This window comes from Thamnophis elegans, chromosome 4, assembly GCF_009769535.1.
Source record: "Thamnophis elegans isolate rThaEle1 chromosome 4, rThaEle1.pri, whole genome shotgun sequence".
NCBI classification, from domain to species: domain Eukaryota; kingdom Metazoa; phylum Chordata; class Lepidosauria; order Squamata; family Colubridae; genus Thamnophis; species Thamnophis elegans.
Window position 1 is genome coordinate 2,263,627 of NC_045544.1, and position 17,887 is coordinate 2,281,513.

Consider the following 17,887-nt stretch of genomic DNA (forward strand, 5'->3'; position numbering starts at 1 on the left):
ACCCACCACAAGGCATACATTTCACTTGGCACAGATGCTGCTGCCTGGAACAGCTGCATTTAAACACAGCTGGTGTTGGAGGGTTCGGGGAAACTGGCATAATCAACCATTCTGAATGGGCAGCCATGCTAAGCAGAAGGCAGCTCACTCAAATGGGGTCCCACAGGAGAGAATACCTGTAGCTCAGGGTTGAACTGTGGGGTGCTATCACCAGGTAATCTCATCAGCACTAGAAGGAAGTGGGGTTTGTTCTAATGATGTTACCTAGTTTGGTAACATTTGAAACATCTTCAAGAAAACCATCAAGCTCAGAAGGCACCAAGGACCCCACAATTCCCATAGAATCCTGGAGATCCTGGGACCAATTAGATTCCTTGCTATGGTCTTCAAAGGATCAAGGACTTATTATAATAAAAATTTCAAGGACAATGAACAGGCAATTGCTTATTTCATGACCTTGTTCATTTGCAGCTTTTACAGCACAATATAATGACTACTTTGATTTGGTAGGAATGCAGTCCAGCGACCCAGCACTGCCCACAACAGAATTTCCTGGTTTTCCTATACATTCCTTCTCCTTCTATTGGAGCTGGTTATATTTTAATCCCACAGGTTCCGTTACTGTTACAGTGAAGTGAGAAAAAGTAACTTTAACTTTAACTTTTAATAGATTTATATGCCGCCCAATCCCGTAGGACTCCGGGCGGCTTATAGAAAAAGTTAATATCAGGAGATTAAAATAAGAACAATTATAAGAACAAATAACAATTTAAAAAGAAACAGTTTAAAAACAACGCACCATACGCTCAGTCTAGGTGGGGCTGGACCTCATTCCTGGAGTCAACAGCCCCAGGTCTGTTGGAACAGCCAGGTTTTAGTGGCTTTTCGGAAGGCCAAGAGAGTGGGGAGGGTCCAGATCTCTACGGGTAGGTCGTTCCACAGGGTCGGAGCAGCTACAGAGAAGGCCCTCCTCCGAGGAGCCGCCAGCCGGCATTATCAGGTCGACGGCACCTGGAGAAGGCCCAACCTGTGAGATCTTATCGGCCGTTGGGAGGTTTGTGGCAGGAAGCGGTCTCTCAGATATCCAGGTCCTAGGCCATGTAGGGCTTTAAAGGTGATGACCAGCACATTGAAGTGTGTCCGGAGACCGATTGGAAGCCAGTGCAGCTCGCGGAGGATCGGTGTAATATGGGTGTATCTAGGTACACCCATAATCGCTCGCGCGGCTGCGTTCTGGACTAACTGTAGTATGGTGAGGGGAAAAAAATACTAAACCATCAAGGAGGAAGATCAGATAATATGATACAAAAGTGAGCTTTTGGTCATGGTGACATCTTTCATTGCACTTTAGTTGACTTTCTCTCTCTCTCAAAAACCCCTTTGTTGGAGCGTAGTATTTAAAAAGTTCTGAAAGGCGTAAGCAAAAGAAAGGAAGCTCAGCTGAAAAAGCAAGGGATTTAATTGTAGATGTCGGTTTCTTAGGAATGGTTATCTCAGCTTTCATATTTAAGATTTAAGATTTAAGATTTAGTTTATTTGTACGCCGCCCTTCTCCGGGAGGGACTCAGGGCGGCGAACAACTCAAAAGGGGAAAAAGGGAACATAAAACACAATACACGTGATTAAAATAAACAAGAATCATACAACCATACAAGTCGAGAGGGGAGGGGAACTCATCAACCCCAGGTCTGCCGGCACAGCCAGGTTTTGACGGCTTTCCGGAAGGCCTGGAGAGAGGTGAGTGTCCGAATCTCCGCGGGGAGTTCATTCCAAAGGGCTGGAGCTGCTACAGAGAAGGCCCTCCCCCGGGTGGTAGCCAGGTGGCATTGGCTGGTGGACGGAACCCGGAGGAGGCCGACCCTGTGAGATCTAACGGGTCTATGGGAGGTAATTGACAGCAGGCGATCTCTCAAGTACCAAGTATTTCCATAGTAAAACCTGAAAGTGCATTAACTCAGTCGAGAGGAAAAGATCATTTTAATTCAGCCTTTTGCTCAAGTTTCCAATGGAAAGAATCCATGGGCTAAGACTTTGCAGTTCAGATGCTGGATGGCTCAATGCCTGTTTAGTGGGTGGGCTGACTTACTGAAGTCTTCTTTAGCTTTAGAATTGGCCCGGTCTGTCTGAATTTTACACAGTTTCACTTGAGGAAAGTGAGCTGCAGACAAAAAGAAAGTTTGGAACACATTTCACCTTAGGCTGGAAACTGGGCTCTGAGTCATATGCTCTGTTTGATGATCTCAAAGCAAGCTTCTCCGTTCTGCCCTGGGAATCTTCTTTATGACTCAGCAATCTTGATCATCTTCAGCTAGATGCCTTCCATCCCAAACCTTCCATGTTGGTTGAATGCTTTAGATGTTCTCCATGGAGAAATTTACCACAAAACTTAGTGGGGTGCTTGGAATGTTTTTATCTCATCCGCTCCTTATTCTTTTATTTCCAGCTTCATCTTTATCTTCCAATATCCCTCAACAAGTATATATATTTGACCAGAAATGTTGGTATTGCATGCTGATTATTTATAAGTTCATGACTTTTTAAACAGAACGTTGGATTGATTCTACAAGCTGCTAGAAACAGTAAGTGGGAAGAATCAACCTGTTGCTAGAAATAATACAGGGTTTCTAAACTGATTTTAATATAGGCATGATGGTTTGAATTGATGAGAGAAATGTCTTTCTGGGTTCAGCTCCAAGTGGGGAAAAAGACACTGGAGAGATGGAGGCTGCTTGGAAAGATGGTTTATTGTTGGACAGGGTCGCATGGCTTGAGCCCTGAACAGAAAAAGTGATCACATGCTTCAACGTTGGTGGAGAAGAAGAGAAGGGCTGAGGGAGGGCCTTGCTAGGCTTCTTATAACCTGTTCAGTCCCACCTCTCTGTTTCCTGTTCCTGTGTAAGAAATGTTTGGTTGTCAGACTCCCATGGGGCCATGCAGGGGCTACTCTCTAGGCTGTGTTCTGAATCCAGGTATGGATGAGTTCTCAGATGCCATGTGGTCAGTTGAGTAAAGGGCCAATATTATCATGCCTTTACTCCCATCCCCCCTGGGGCTGCAGTGGAGAAGTCTTTATTATGTAAAAGGGACTAGCCTGGCTGTCTTAATGGCCTATTAACAGTGGGGATGGGCAGGAAGCTACAGGCAACTATTCTGTCTTTTAAAACATGTTTCTTTTCACATACAGAGAAATATTCTGCCTTTTCAATATTTCCTAGGATATTTCATTTTTCTGGGAGAGGGCTGGATGATAACTTCCCACAGAATATATAGGCAATACTGTGCATTCTCAATGTTATTTTTATATCACATACATCAATGGTCTGTATTGTGGGCTTCCTCTGTGAGAGATTATAATAAGAAAAAAAATGCATGTTTTTCAAGCCACACAATCCTCACAAAAGTGGGAATTTTTACATGCCCTCCACTCAGCTGCTGGCCTGTCACGTTGCCCAAGTTAATGTGGATTCTGTAAGTTGGAAGTCAATTGAATTGCGGAGTTTTCATTCTTTTTTGTGATTTTTATGCAGCACTTTCCCGACACCTCAACATTTCAAGGGGTCCTCCAGGCTAAAAAAAAGGTTGAGAAAAGCTGCTCTGAGTTATATTTTTGCCTCCCAAAAATAGAGAGAGGAAACTGTCCCCAGGCAAGTTAAAACTCTTGACTTACCCCAGGCTGGTTGGATGCTTCTAAGCTTTCCTGTCAAAACACCTCGCTCTCACTCCAGCACTGAGAAGAAGTAAAAATAGAAAGTTCCCATCAGTTTGCCACCAGGAGGAAGGAAGCATCTCTGACAGCTGCTATGAAATGTCCATCATTGCATAATAAATCCAAGGTGGATAATGTTAATATCACCCTAAAGGTGCTTTTCTAAAAGACAATTGGAATTTCTTGTCCCGTCCCCCCCTGAAAATGTTTTATTTTCAAGGACAAAATTGAGAAAGTCCAGTTGTCTTTTGGAAAAGCACCTTTGGGGACAACCATGACCTGGATGATTGAGATTCTCCACAGACATTCATATCCACCTTGTCAGATCCTCTCCATTAGATAATTAGGAAAGAAGACCACGAGACTCCATGAGTAGAAATCAAGTGTAGAAATCGGTGGGCATGGCCAACTCAATGTCACTCACATGGAGGGGCACCTCACCTGGCTTCTCCTTCCAGCGAGTCCGTGCCTAATCTTGCATATTATGGTGGGATAGGAAGCTTTTTCAAAGTCATCTTCCCCTTAGTAAAAGGGGGAGTGTACTTTTACTAATTATAAATGATTAAAGGCATAGCGAAGCGAAGTCTGATTATTTAGGCGCGAAAGCGATTGATATATACAATAACCCATTCCCCACCCCTTGGCATCACAGCTACAGTCCAATCATAATTCTCCCAAGTGTCAGGTGTGAGATAACTTCAAAAGGCATCATGAAGATGGAATGTCGGTGCCGTTAGTCCTGGCGGGAATCTCCTACGCATGCGTAGTCCGACAGGCAGCTGAGCTCCAGAACCTTCCTCCAGCACAATTAGTAACCCCTCCCAAATACCATGCCCTTCCTCCCTGTTTCATGGCAGCCGAAGCAACAGCAAAGCAGAGGCTGACACACCTTCACTTTGATCAGATCACTCTCTGATATCCTTTGGCTCGGGAATATTCTTCCTACCCATAAAGATAACATTTATTAGAAGCGTTTCAGATGATGCTTGGGATTATACCCCTGAATCTGATCACCTGTTTGTCTTCAAAGCCCTGGTAGATTCTTGGAATGAGTCTTTGACTAGGCAGCCTTTCTCTAGTTATTGATCCTGAGTCAGTCAGTTCTTTGGTTTTCAAGGAACTCCAGGTGATGGAATGTCAGAAGAGATGCCAGGACTGGAGGAAGACAAAGAGTGAATCCAGACAAGTTACACATATAGTACAAACCCACTTTAGGGATTGCATTGTGGCACTAAGGGTGGCAAAGGTAGGGCATTCTTTTCTCCACCCTATCATATCTACTGATTGCGGATGAGTGTCCCTCCCTCGCCGCCCTGAGTCCCTCCCATAGAAGGGCGGCATACAAATAATAAAATTCAAATTCAAATTCAATTCAGTTTTCCTTTTTCTATTGGACCACTGTGAACATGTTCTCGGCATCTAGTGAATAAGAGCACTCAGATTTGCTTGGACTATACAGATCCAGATTTAGCGACAGAGGCAAGGTCTGGCTTGGTTATGTGGGAGGCAGAGAATAGATGGGGGCAGTCAGAGGTGATATTTACCAGTTCTCTGAACCACTCAAAATTTCTGCTACCAGTTCTCTGGAACTGGTCCGAACTTGCTGAATACCATCTCTGCTTTGTTACCTCAGTGTGGGACTATGAGATATGTTGCAATGTGTGGCTACCAATGAAGACAAAACAGAAGCTACAGCTGGTCCAGGATGCACAAGAATAATGAGGTGCCAGACCTCGCACAGCAAAGGAACGGCCTATATCCTATAGTGTCTAGCTCTCCTATTAGTACCAACAGGGCTGATCTACTCAATGTCCCAATATTGGACTCTGCCAGTATACTTGCCTGTTATGGTCCAGCAAGAGCCATTGGAGCTGCCACCAGACTCCGACAGCGAGGGGCCCTCTGGAGGATGTGGAGGACCCTAGACAGGGTTCCGACTCTGAGCAGGGCACAGAGAGGCTGGTTGGCCACCACGAGGCACCCGAGCCTTGGACCAGTGGGGAGGAGACAAGGGAGAGTGAGCCGGAAGCCAGTAGTGAGTTGTTCCTGGATGCATGCCATCGAAGAGCTAATAGGCATCAGAAACAATTACGCAATTACAGGAGGTGATTGCGCTCAGCTGGTGGTCATTAGGCTCCTCTCCAGACTATAAAAAGCTACTTGTGCACACGACCCTCTTTGCAGAAGTCAACACAGAATCGAATGTCGGAGAACTTTGTATGAGCTTGGCAGGCTGGATTGCTGCCAAGCCTTATCTGTGTTTATTGTTGCCCAAGCTTGTCTGTGCTGGTTTGCTGCCAAGGACCTGTCTGTCTGTTAATTAAATGCCGTAATTTATCTCTGATTCAGAGTGTGCTTTGGTGTGGAACGAGGGGGGGGGGGTCAGAACACTTGCCTTATGGAACAACATCTCTCTAGACATCTCCGTTGTACTTTGTCTGCCTTCAGGCATCTTTTTAGCAATCCACTGTTTTTCTAGGCATGGAGGCAAATGGCTTTGTGGGGGGGGGGGTCCCCTTTCAGTGATATGTGAACTGGAGGAATATTTGATGTGATTCACTTCCTGCTGCACTTTTTTCTCTCCCAGCTCCCACCCATCTTTATTGTACTTTCAAAATCGTTCGGGGGGGGGGGGGGCTAGGTAGCTTAGAAACATGGCAATTAAATTAAATTATGTATATTATTAGCGGGGGGGGGAATCCTGCTGGCGCCAAATTAAGAGATGGGAAGAGGGTTGGAGAGGTTGAGACTCAGCCTGGTCCTCAGTTGAAGACCTGGCTCACATTCCTATATTTACTTAGTTAAAAAACAGAAGATAAAAACAGATACAAGCAAATGTAAAGTGTGATATAAGATATAAAATATGAAAAATAAATCAAAAAGAAAGAAATCAAGAAGAAAGCTAAAGGGGCAAGAAAAGAAAAGGGATACAAAAAATGGCTTCCAAACTTTTTTAACAATAGTCATAAATACAATTATAAATTTACTTCTTAGCCTATGCCCTATAGATACATCATAATCCTCTTCTTTCTATATACCCTGCCCTATCATGAAAATCATACTTTTTTTCTCTTTTGCAAAACAGATAATTTGGGGTAATGTTTAAGATTTTAGGCTAGAAACCAGGAGCAGAGGAGTTCTAGTCATGAAAGCCGGCTGGGTGACTTTGGGCTAATCATTCTCCCTCAGCCCAACCCACCTCACAGGATTGTTTCATGGGGAAAGAAGAGGAGGAAGAAACTATTTATAAAAATAATAAAGGCAGGTTAGTAAATAATAATAATAATAATCTAAAAATTGTCCCTAAAGGGATTCCAATCATCAATGAAGGTATACATGCATACATGCTATCAAAGAAGTCAATTTGATCATCTCAGTAAGTTCCATAATCCTCCTCGATCATTCCTCCATTGTGGGTAATCTTTCTGAATATTTCATTGGGTTGAGGCTGGATCTTTCAATCTTTGTAAACACAAAATCTGTCCAATGTTGTGCTTTCACTATGTTTTTCTGCTTCAGTAACTGTTCATTTGGAAGTAGGAAAACAGTTCTCAAGGTGTCAGATTGAGTGATAATAGTAATAAGATCCAATTTTTCCCCGTAGGAATTTGGATGACCTTCACATAAATCCAGGGGGAAGTTTTTTCTTTGTTTACCTGGCAGGCAATGTTATGGGCTGGATAAAAATGCTCTGGCTTGTACAGAGTCCTTCTATGTTTCTGGGAGAAGAAAGGAGGACATAGTGATGAGAAAAACACTGGCACGTCATAGTGACTGTCAGACTTTCTTGGCCTTTAGAGGGTTTTATATAGAAGACTCCTGATGCATTAGCACTATTGTTGACTTCTGGAAGTAGGCCATTCTAAGGTTAAAACAAGAAGATAAGCTCACCATCTCATTTCAGAAATGGAAAGATTTACCGAGGAGGCAACCGTTGAGCCATAGATTTGACTTCATGATTAATGATTTTAGTGCAATTGGAAATTTCTGTCATCCTTCAATGCCAAAAATAAGTTTACTAGATTTCACATCTGACTTAGTTCCTATATATTCTGGAGCTAATAGGACAACATAGGTCGGAAGAATCTCTCTCTGTCTCTGTCTCTCTCTATAAGATTAGCTAGATGGATGCCACAAATACTTAATTAATCTGAGAATGAAAAGTTGCACTTCTGATTCCCTGGCTTTCAAAACAGGTACATGAGGAGACAGGAAGAGAAGGAAAATTCTTTTTTATCTTATGGAACGATTTCAATATGCCCCTGGATGATAAGGGCAATTCTCTCTTTTTCCTTTTGGGAAACAAAACAATAGCAATAAAGGTAGAAGGAGTTTGCTACCATCCACTTGTAATCCTCCGAAATGAGCTCATCAACTCACATCCTTTAAGTTTAAAGAGATGCTTGCATTGTCTGAAAACATAAGGAATATTTTGCTCTTAATTGGTAACAGCAGATATTAAAATAGTTGCGGGGGGGGGGAGGAAAATGCACTGGAAAAGTTTTTTTTAAAATAAAGGGTGAAAGATTTATACAATCTAAAGAGAGGTTGGCTTTATTTTTTAATGTAGAGAGGAGAAGAGGATACATGTGCAGATCAAAGTAGGATTTCCAAGAAGTCCTGCATTAAAAAAAAACAGGTGTTTCTCTGCCCAGGACAATTAATGCATGCATTAAAATAGCCATTTTAGACATTTAATAAATGAAGTCAAAATCCTGTCTTCATTGAATCTTCAGAATGTTATCAGAAAAATCCTCCTGAAAGCTAAATGTCCAGATTCACTTCCGAGAGAAGCCATGGCAGAATTCTTTTTTTAAGAAGGAAAAGTGACATCCAGACAATATATACTTTATTGTTTCCATAATATAAATTCATATACAATACAAACGTAACTTCAATTTATTTTGTTCTGTTTTAATTACCAATTCCAATATATCTAATCATTCATCACTTCATTAGCTATAGAATAAATACGGAATAAAACCTTACTGGTTTTGTTTGGGATCATGCCACTCCATCTGGAACAACAGAGGGAAAGTGCTCATAATCTGGCCCCAGATCCAGAGCCAATAACTCTGTTTCTTTCCATCCAAAGCTGCCCAATCTTTATATCATCACTTGAGTGGATTGGACTGAAGAGATAAAGCTTAGGTGAGGTGTCATTAGTCAGGTTCACCCTTGCCACACTCCAACGATGCTCTATGTATCCTTCAACCATGTAATCTCATTCAGCTCTAAATGAAGGGGAGATTAGAAGTCTATGGGAGGAGAGAGGCTGCAGAGGCACAATCGGTTCCTATTGCCCTCCCATTGCCCTCTTATCCCAGATGTAAACCAGAATTTTGATTGGGTGATTCAGTAGACCACCAGGAGCTTCCTCAACATTCCTCTGGAACCCATTTGGGTCCAATTGTTCCCTGGGGTGGGCTATTGTTAGATATAGAACAACGTCTATATCTTTGATAGAGAGTGATGTGACCATAAGACGGGAACAATAGACATCTCCCCAACTTCAGATGATATTGCCATTGCTCTGACAAGAAAATCTGATCAGGTGTATGACTATCATCACGTGTTGGGCCCTGAATGACCCAGTTTAGTCCCATGGGCATCATGGTGTCCATAATGCTGAGAGGCATTAGACCTGCCTCCAGGGAAATTAGGTTGAAGTCCCCAAGAACCAAAAACTCAGGAATTCCAATTCCAGCCGTGGAATCCAGGAGCTCATGAAGACAGCAATAGCAATAGTTAGACTTATATACCGCTTCATAGGGCTTTCAGCCCTCTCTAAGCGGTTTACAGAGTCAGCATATCGCCCCCAACAACAATCCGGGTCCTCATTTTACCCACCTCGGAAGGATGGAAGGCTACTTCAGCTGACTGCAGTTCTGCAGTTCGGCTGTTCAAATCTCACCGGCTCAGGGTTGACTCAGCCTTCCATCCTTCCGAGGTGGGTGAAATGAGCACCTGGATTGTTGTTGGGGGCAATATGCTGACTCTGTAAACTGCTTAGAGAGGGCTGAAAGCCCTATGAAGCGGTATATAAGTCTAACTGCTATTGCTATTTTCTTTTTCACCCGGAGTACTAATGTGTCTCTATCTTATTACTATCACTTTATTTTGCTATTTATTGATGGAATGAGTCAATTTGTAATGGCTGCCTATCTCAACAGCTGACTCTGTGCAGCAAACAACATTTGGAAAGGAAAACAATTGAGAGAATCCCCAAATGTGAGAGGTAAAATACCTCTCTTTTGTTCTATTTTTAGATATGTCTATTTCCAATTTGATAGAAACAGCTACCCACTCTTCAGCAGTTCCTACACCTGGGAGGACAATGTGGGAAGCTTAGTAACACAAATGACTCCAGGACCAGAGAGATGATAGAGTAGATTTTGGCCTAACATCTTCTGAATCCTAGAATAGACAAAAGAATATGCTATAGCATTTCTCCTCTCGTTGGTATTGGACCAGTCTAGGATGCAGATTTTGCATTATCTTGCTACAGAGAGTGCTGCAATCCAAAATACAGCCTCTTTTTTTGTATGTCACTGTGCCAACTTAGCCAATTGTGGCTAATTCCACTAACTAAAAATTGATTGAATCTTGGTTTAGTCAATCTATTTCCCTTGTTATTGTTGGCTGCTGTTTTTTTTTTAACTCCGCACAACTGAGAATCAGCTCTTATTTTTCCAAGTTTGGCAGAATGCTCTGGAGGACTCCGATTGGGATCGGGGGACGGCATCTGGCCCAAGGATTGTGCTCTGCTCCTGCTGGCTGAATGGGCTGCACGGGAACAGCTGTCATTGTGAAAACGGGAGAAAATGTTTCATTAAATGAGAGTTCAGAGAGTTAAACAGGCCTTATGTTGCCTACAGAAATAGAAACGGGCCTTTTATGCTCGCAAAACTACAAGTTTGCAGCAACGTTCTGGTTTTCACACGCGATAAAAAGAATCACCCTAATCATTGGGGTGTAACTTTTTGAGGTATCTTTCCACGTCAGAGAGATTTGTGTGCCTAATTCTTCACAGTTGAGTAAGCATGCTAATAGTGGGCTGCTATCAATACGTTTGTGTGAGAAGACATGAGGTCAGATCCCATTCTTATCCTTGCTGGGGAAAATGATACTGGCCGCCTTTCCCTTCTATTACATACTTTAAGGCAGTGTTTCTCAACCTTGGCAACTTGAAGATGTCCGGACTTCAACTCCCAGAATTCCCCAGCCAGCGAATGCTGGCTGGGGAATTCTGGGAGTTGAAGTCCAGACATCTTCAAGTTGCCAAGGTTGAGAAACACTGTTTTAAGGTTACCCCTGGAATGCTGAACTTCTGGTTTGAGATAGCAATCCTATCTCCTTCCCCCTATCTCCTTTCTGTGACACAAGTAAGCAGTCCAGATACCCAGCTGCTCTAGGGAAGACCTAGCTACAGTGCATATGGGAAGTCTACACACCCCAGGTTTTTAAGATGTGAAAAAACCAGACCAAATAAATCACTTCAGAATTCTTTCCACCTTTCCACCTTTAATATAACAATTAAGCTGCATAATTCAATTGGAAAACAAATGAAGTATTTTATGGGGGAAATAGCAATAAATAACCAGAATAATGTAGCTGCATGAGTTTGCACACCCTTAAACTAATACTTGGTTGAATTATCTTTTGATTTTGATGACAGCATTCAGTCTTTTTTGGGGGGGAGTGGTGTGGTGGCCTAAAGGTGGAGCTCTCACCTCACCATCAGGAGGCTGTGAGTTCAATCCTAAATATAGGCAGATATTTCTCTTTCTGAGCACAATGAGAATATATTTGCTGAACAAAACTCCGCATTGGCGACAGGAAGGTCATCATCCATTCAGTTGTCTAACTCCACTCCCCAAGGGATTAAGGGGTTGTTAAAAGATGGTGCTTCAGTCTTTTGGGGTAGGAACATAGTCCGTGGAGTACAGCTTGTCTTGGGAGTCTTTATCCATTCTCCCTTGAACAAGTGCTCCGAATCTGTCAGATTGAGAGTCCATCTCCTATGCATATTCCTCTTCAGATTTCCAACTGGATTCAGGTCTGGGCTCTGGCATTCCAAAACGTTGATCTTCTGGTGAACCCATTCTTTTGTTAATTTGGAAGTATGCTTTGGGTTGTTGCCATGTCAAAAGGTGAAATCCCTCTTCATCTTCAGCATTTTGGCAAAAACCGGAAGGTTTCAGGCCAACATTCTATTTGAAACTATTTATAATTCTCTCTTCTTTGACTAAAGCCCCAGTTCCAGCTGATGAAAAACTACCTCAAAGCACTATGCTTCACTGTAGGTATGGTGATGAGGTTTTGTTCTTGCGCCAAACATATTGTTTGGAATTATGCCCCAAAAATTAAACTATGGTCTCATTAGACCATAACACATTTCCTCACGTGCTTTTTTCAGACTTGATGTAGGTGTTTGCAAAATATAATCAGAGTTGGATGTTTTTGAGAGACCGCCTATTGCCAATTACCTCCACTAGACCAATTAGATCCCACAGACTAGGCCTCCTCCGAATTCCATCAGCCGCCCAGTGCCGACTGGCGACTACCCGGAGGAGAGCCTTCTCTGTGGCTGCTCCGACCCTCTGGAACGAACTCCCCGTGGAGATTCGAACCCTCACCACCCTCCAGGCCTTCCGCATAGCCCTTAAAACCTGGCTGTTCCGACAGGCCTGGGGCTAAAGACTCGCTGCCCCACTTCGAATGGTATGATTGTTGTGTTTTTTAACCATGTTTTATGTTTTTTGTAACTTTGTTTGTTTTTCCCTCCCTTTGAGTTGTGAGCCGCCCTGAGTCCCTTTAGGGAAAAGGGCAGCATACAAATAAATTAAAATGAAATGAAAAATGAAATTTTTCTTCTTCTTTTTCATCAATTTTGGTTCTTGGCAATGTCACTGTTGTGCCATATTTTCTTCACTCGTTTGTTTGTTTGTTTGTTTGTTTGTTTATTATTTATTTATTTATTTATTTATTTATTTATTTATTTATTTAATATATTTATATGCCACCCAATCCCGAATGACTCCGGGCAGCTTACAAAAATATAAGGGAAAAAAACACATAACGATAAAAGAAAACAGTTTAAAAACAGCAACGTTTATGACTCTCTTCAATGTGTTCCATGGTATATCCAATGTTTTTGTGTTGTTTTTTTTTTACTCTTCTCCTGGCTCATACCTTCCAATAATGACATCCTTTCGATGCTTTGCAAGTTCTTCACAGACCTTGGCAATTTAAGGGGCAACTGAGTAAATGTCAGAAAAATCCTAGAAGAAAAGATGAACTTTATGCTTAGGCAACCACATTATTGTATATTTTTTACTGTTATTTTTTTTCCCCTCTGAAAGATTTCAGTTTGTTTTTCAAATCAGTTTTACAACTTACAGGTTATATTACAGGTGTAAAAAATTCTGAAGCTATTTATTACCTCCACTAGGCCAATAAGATCCCACAGACTAGGCCTCCTCCGAATTCCATCAGCCGGCCAGTGTCGACTGGCGACTACCCGGAGGAGAGCCTTCTCTGTGGCTGCTCCGACCCTCTGGAATGAGCTCCCCGTGGAGATTCGAACCCTCACCACCCTCCAGGCCTTCCGCAAAGCCCTTAAAACCTGGCTGTTCCGACAGGCCTGGGGCTAAAGAGCTTTTGCCCCCCCCTCGAATGGTATGACTGTCGTGTGTTTTAAATTATGTATTGTTTTGTGTTGTTTTAATTTTTTGTTTGTATCCCCCTCCCTTAGTTGAGTTGTGAGCCGCCCTGAGTCCCCTTCGGGGGAAAAGGGCGGCATATAAATAAAATAAACATACAAACAAAAAATAAACATTTATCTTCGTCTGATTTCTGTACATCTCAAAAACCTGACATTTTAACAGGTTTTATATATCCACTATAGATTCTTCCTAGCTAATTATCTATCCAGTCATAATCTTCATGCTGGCATATAGAAACAGGATATTCTAGAACTGAAAATATTATAGGATATTAAGATCATAAAATAAAAACACACCTTAAAACATACCCACATCATGTCAATATCGGAGTTTTAAGTTTCAAAGATGCTAAACAAGTCATGTAGTGAGCAAAAGACTAATGAGCATGTCTTTGAAATTAGAGTTCCTGGCAATCTTTGTATTGCTTTCCCCCCCATTCCATTTTCTTTTATTTGCAATAGTTGAAATATATGCCTCCCTCTTGATTAATTTATTTTCTAATTTGTGCAGCTTTAATCATAATTCTTCTGTTGTGAGCATTGCCAGTTGTGTAAAATCTCTCGAGGGATACATTTGTGAGCTATGTTTTGTTATGGAATTAGCAGGTGCAGCCAGGAAAGGAAAATACTTCACTAACTCTTTTTTTTCCCCAAAAGTTTGCAGGCTATTGTCTTGTTTTCATTTGGTTGATAATGGATGGTGGCAGTGACAGAGCAGAGAGGTTTTCTGAGATAGTGAACAAGTAGATATTGTTCCCGAAACACAAAGGTATCAATTATTTGAAAATATTTTTATTCAATTCAATGAGAATCAGCCATGTGTGACTCACTTAAAAAATCTGCATTGTATCACCTGCAATCTAACCACTGCTAGGAATAAATAATTATAGGTTTTCTAACAATGTTACAGAACCTCAATTATTGTCTAGCTTCTAACCAAAAAAGGTGAATATCTCTCATAGCACGATTGAAAAAAGTTATATAGTAAGTTTAAAGGTCTGTGACAACCTTTTCAGAATTATCATAAATCCTTTAACCGTTCAATCATCAACTTCATATTCTGGTGACTTGGTTCTGCAGAATCTGAAAGATAAATTTGTTAAATTTACACAGCGCAGATATAATATGATGTGAATCCTGTGAGATCATTACTCTGATTTCTGTGAGATTACCAGTGGGTTAATGAAGCAAACCGTAGATCTCTTAAGAGATCTTCAAACTTGGAGTGCTCTGTAATATGCAAAGCCCACTTTCACTTTAATAAGGTAGAAATAGGAGAATGTTAAAATCTTTATATCCACTTATGGGGCTTCCTTCACGTTTGGGAAGGAAAAATATTTAAGACAGGCAAGTGGATGATTTAAACTTTCCATGGAACTAGGAACACGATTCAAGGCAAAGAGGGAGGGCGAAGAATCCATCAGATCTTTTACCAAATTCTCTATCCTGGCAAGAGTGATACCTATTTTAAAACTTTTCAAAATTAGGATCACCCATACTGGATGTTATTCAGGAGGGAAATCTCCCCTTTCTCCAAGAATACGTGCTTAAATATCTGGTCTTAAAAGGGTTAAAGTTGAATTATCTAACATTTTTTAGGCTTCCTTAGGATTGACTAAGTGAGGAATAAGATTGATATTATACTTGCATTGCCTATATAAATCACCTTTAAAATATGCTTAGTATTGCCATTAATCAAAGAAAATACTTTACAAGTTCTGCATGGATCGCTCACAGGACACATATTTTTTTTCATTGCTTTCCCTTCATTTATCCAGCAATGGAGCAATTGTACAGATGTGCAAGAATCTGTGCATACATATCTGTGCTTTGGCCACATAGCTATATTCGGATTGTCCCCAGGGTGCATCTCTCATAGTTACCCACAAGAAGGCAATGTGAATCCTTATTCAGTATTGCTGTCCTATCAATCACACTGTGACAGACAACTCTTCTTGACTGAGTAATGTGATTCCCACTCTTCTTCTTAAATAAAAACCAGGAAGGGTTATTTTTCACTTGACGTGTCTTGGAGAATGGAAAGGCCCAAAGTCGTTAGGGAAACTTAACATTTACCCTTTCTTTCTTATTTAAAAAGATGTGGGATTTCTCTAAACAAGAAAAAAGTTGCTGATCATCAGCCATCTGTATCCAAGCGTGACCCGACAAAAGCGCGAACGCCATAAGCGCGCCGACAAAACCGCGGCGCTAAAACCGCGATGTCAAAAGCGCGTCAACAACAGCGCGCCGACAGAAGCACGATTTAAGTTAAGGTAAGGTTTAGGGTTAGGGTTAGGTTTAGGGTTAGGGTTAGGGTTAGGTTTAGGGTTAGGGTTAGGTTTAGGGTTAGGTTTTTGGTTAGGTTACAGCTTGCTTCTGTCGGCGCGCTGTTGTCGGCGCGCTTCAGGGCTCATTCGTTGCTCCTTCGTCACACGGTTTTGTCGGCGCGGTTTTGTCGGCGCGGTTTAGTGAGGCGCACTTTTGTCGTTCGCGCATTTGTGGTGGAACCGTATCCAAGTGCCTCCTGCAAGAAGAACAATAGAAACAGAAGAGCTCTATTGGAAGGGAGGGAGGGAGGGAGGGAGGGAGGAAGGGAGAGAAAAAGAAAGAAAGGAAGGAAGGAAAATATTGCTTTATCTTAGAGTCATCTGATACCCCCCCCCCCAGACACACACTTTCTAGTCTCCTGGTTTCATATTAATATAACTGCCACACCCTAATCCTCATGTGTATTCTTTTGCACAGCATGCGGTACAAATTGCAAGGAGAAATGAGGATACCGTATATACTCGAGTATAGGCCGACCCGAATATAAGCCGAGGCACCTAATTTTACCACAAAAAACTGGAAAAGTTATTGACTCGAGTATAAGCCTAGGGTGGGAAATGCAGCAGCTACCGGTAAATTTCAAAAATAAAAATAGATACCAATAATGTTTTTGAATATTTATTTCAAAGAAAAACAGTAAACTAGCGGTGTATTCAATGAAATACTTCACTCACCTCATGATGCTGATGTCCCGCTGTGATGATGATGTCCCGTGCAGCCGCGGGAGCGATGTCCCGCCTCCTATGACACACGGCACAGTGATTCCTATCATTGGATCACTGTACCAGAGCAGGTGGGACATCGCTATGTGGCTGCTTGCCATAACAAGGAGGAGGTGGGACATCGTTGCAGAGCGGCAGGAGGGGGAGGAAGGGGAATCGTAAGACAGCCCTGCATTACATTAGAACGTGAGGAGGGGGGATGGTGCGGTGCGCGCTGCGCGGCAAACTGACACAGAGGGAGGGGAAACTCACAGGGGCACTGGGCCATTCACGAGTGTCACCCAGCGGCATGGCCCCGCCCCTTTTTCTCCTCCATTTCGGGCAAATTTTTTCACTGACTCGAGTATAAGCCGAGGCGGCTTTTTTCAGCCCAAAAAGTGGGCTGAAAAACTAGGCTTATACTCGAGTATATACAGTATATATTTTTCCCAGAGTAGTAATAGATCTTTTTTTCAAGTTAAATTTGATTACATTTGCCCTACATTTTTAAAGTTGATTGGCAGAAATTCTGACAGCTGAAAGAAAAGTCGAAGATTTTTTTTTTAGCAAGAATAGACTGCCATACAATAATCTGGAAATCTAAAATTAAATATTTAATTAGAATTTTGATTTGCTTTCAAGATAGGTGGCATTGCACAGGCTATATTACAATCCTTATACTTTTTTTTTTTGTTTTGCCCCAAAAAATTACTGTATATTTTAAACAGGCCACTTTAATATTAATACATGTGTAATAGATTCAGAACTGAAAAAAAAAATCAGCTAAAGATGGTGCATTTTACAGTATTGGGAAAATTACAGGATTTTCTCTCTTTGTATCGTAAAAACATTTTTTTTTAACAATTTACCTACATTAATCAAAAAAGTACAGCATATTTAATAATTTTACAAATGTTTCATAAAAAATATATCTCTGTACAAAAAAGTTCTTTTGCACCTACTTCATGTCACATCAGCATGAGGTGAAATGGCAGAATGGAGGACGGAGGATGAAAATTAGGTGGATGGTCATAATGCCAGCTTCCCCCCTCCCCCTTCTTGAGTGACCACTTTTGTTTAGTTTACAAAATATATTACAGAAGAGAAAAAAAATTATTGCAGCTAGCCTGGAGAAAGGCAAGATGGGTAATACAAGCAGATTTAAACAGCTTTGAAGCACATTACCTTTGTTTTTTTTAAATTGTTCTGTCTTTTAGCATGTTCCTCTTTGCTTTATGATAATCAATCAGAGACTTCTTGGGGAAGAGTCAACTATAAATGCCTCATAGGGGAAAAAATGCATTACTTGCTTTGGCATGAGAATACCACAACGATTGAGGGAACTTGGCTGTGTTTTCAAGTTGCTCTGCAGCTCAAGCCCTACTCAAGCCCTACTCAAGCCCTACTCAGGTGGCACTTGAGGAT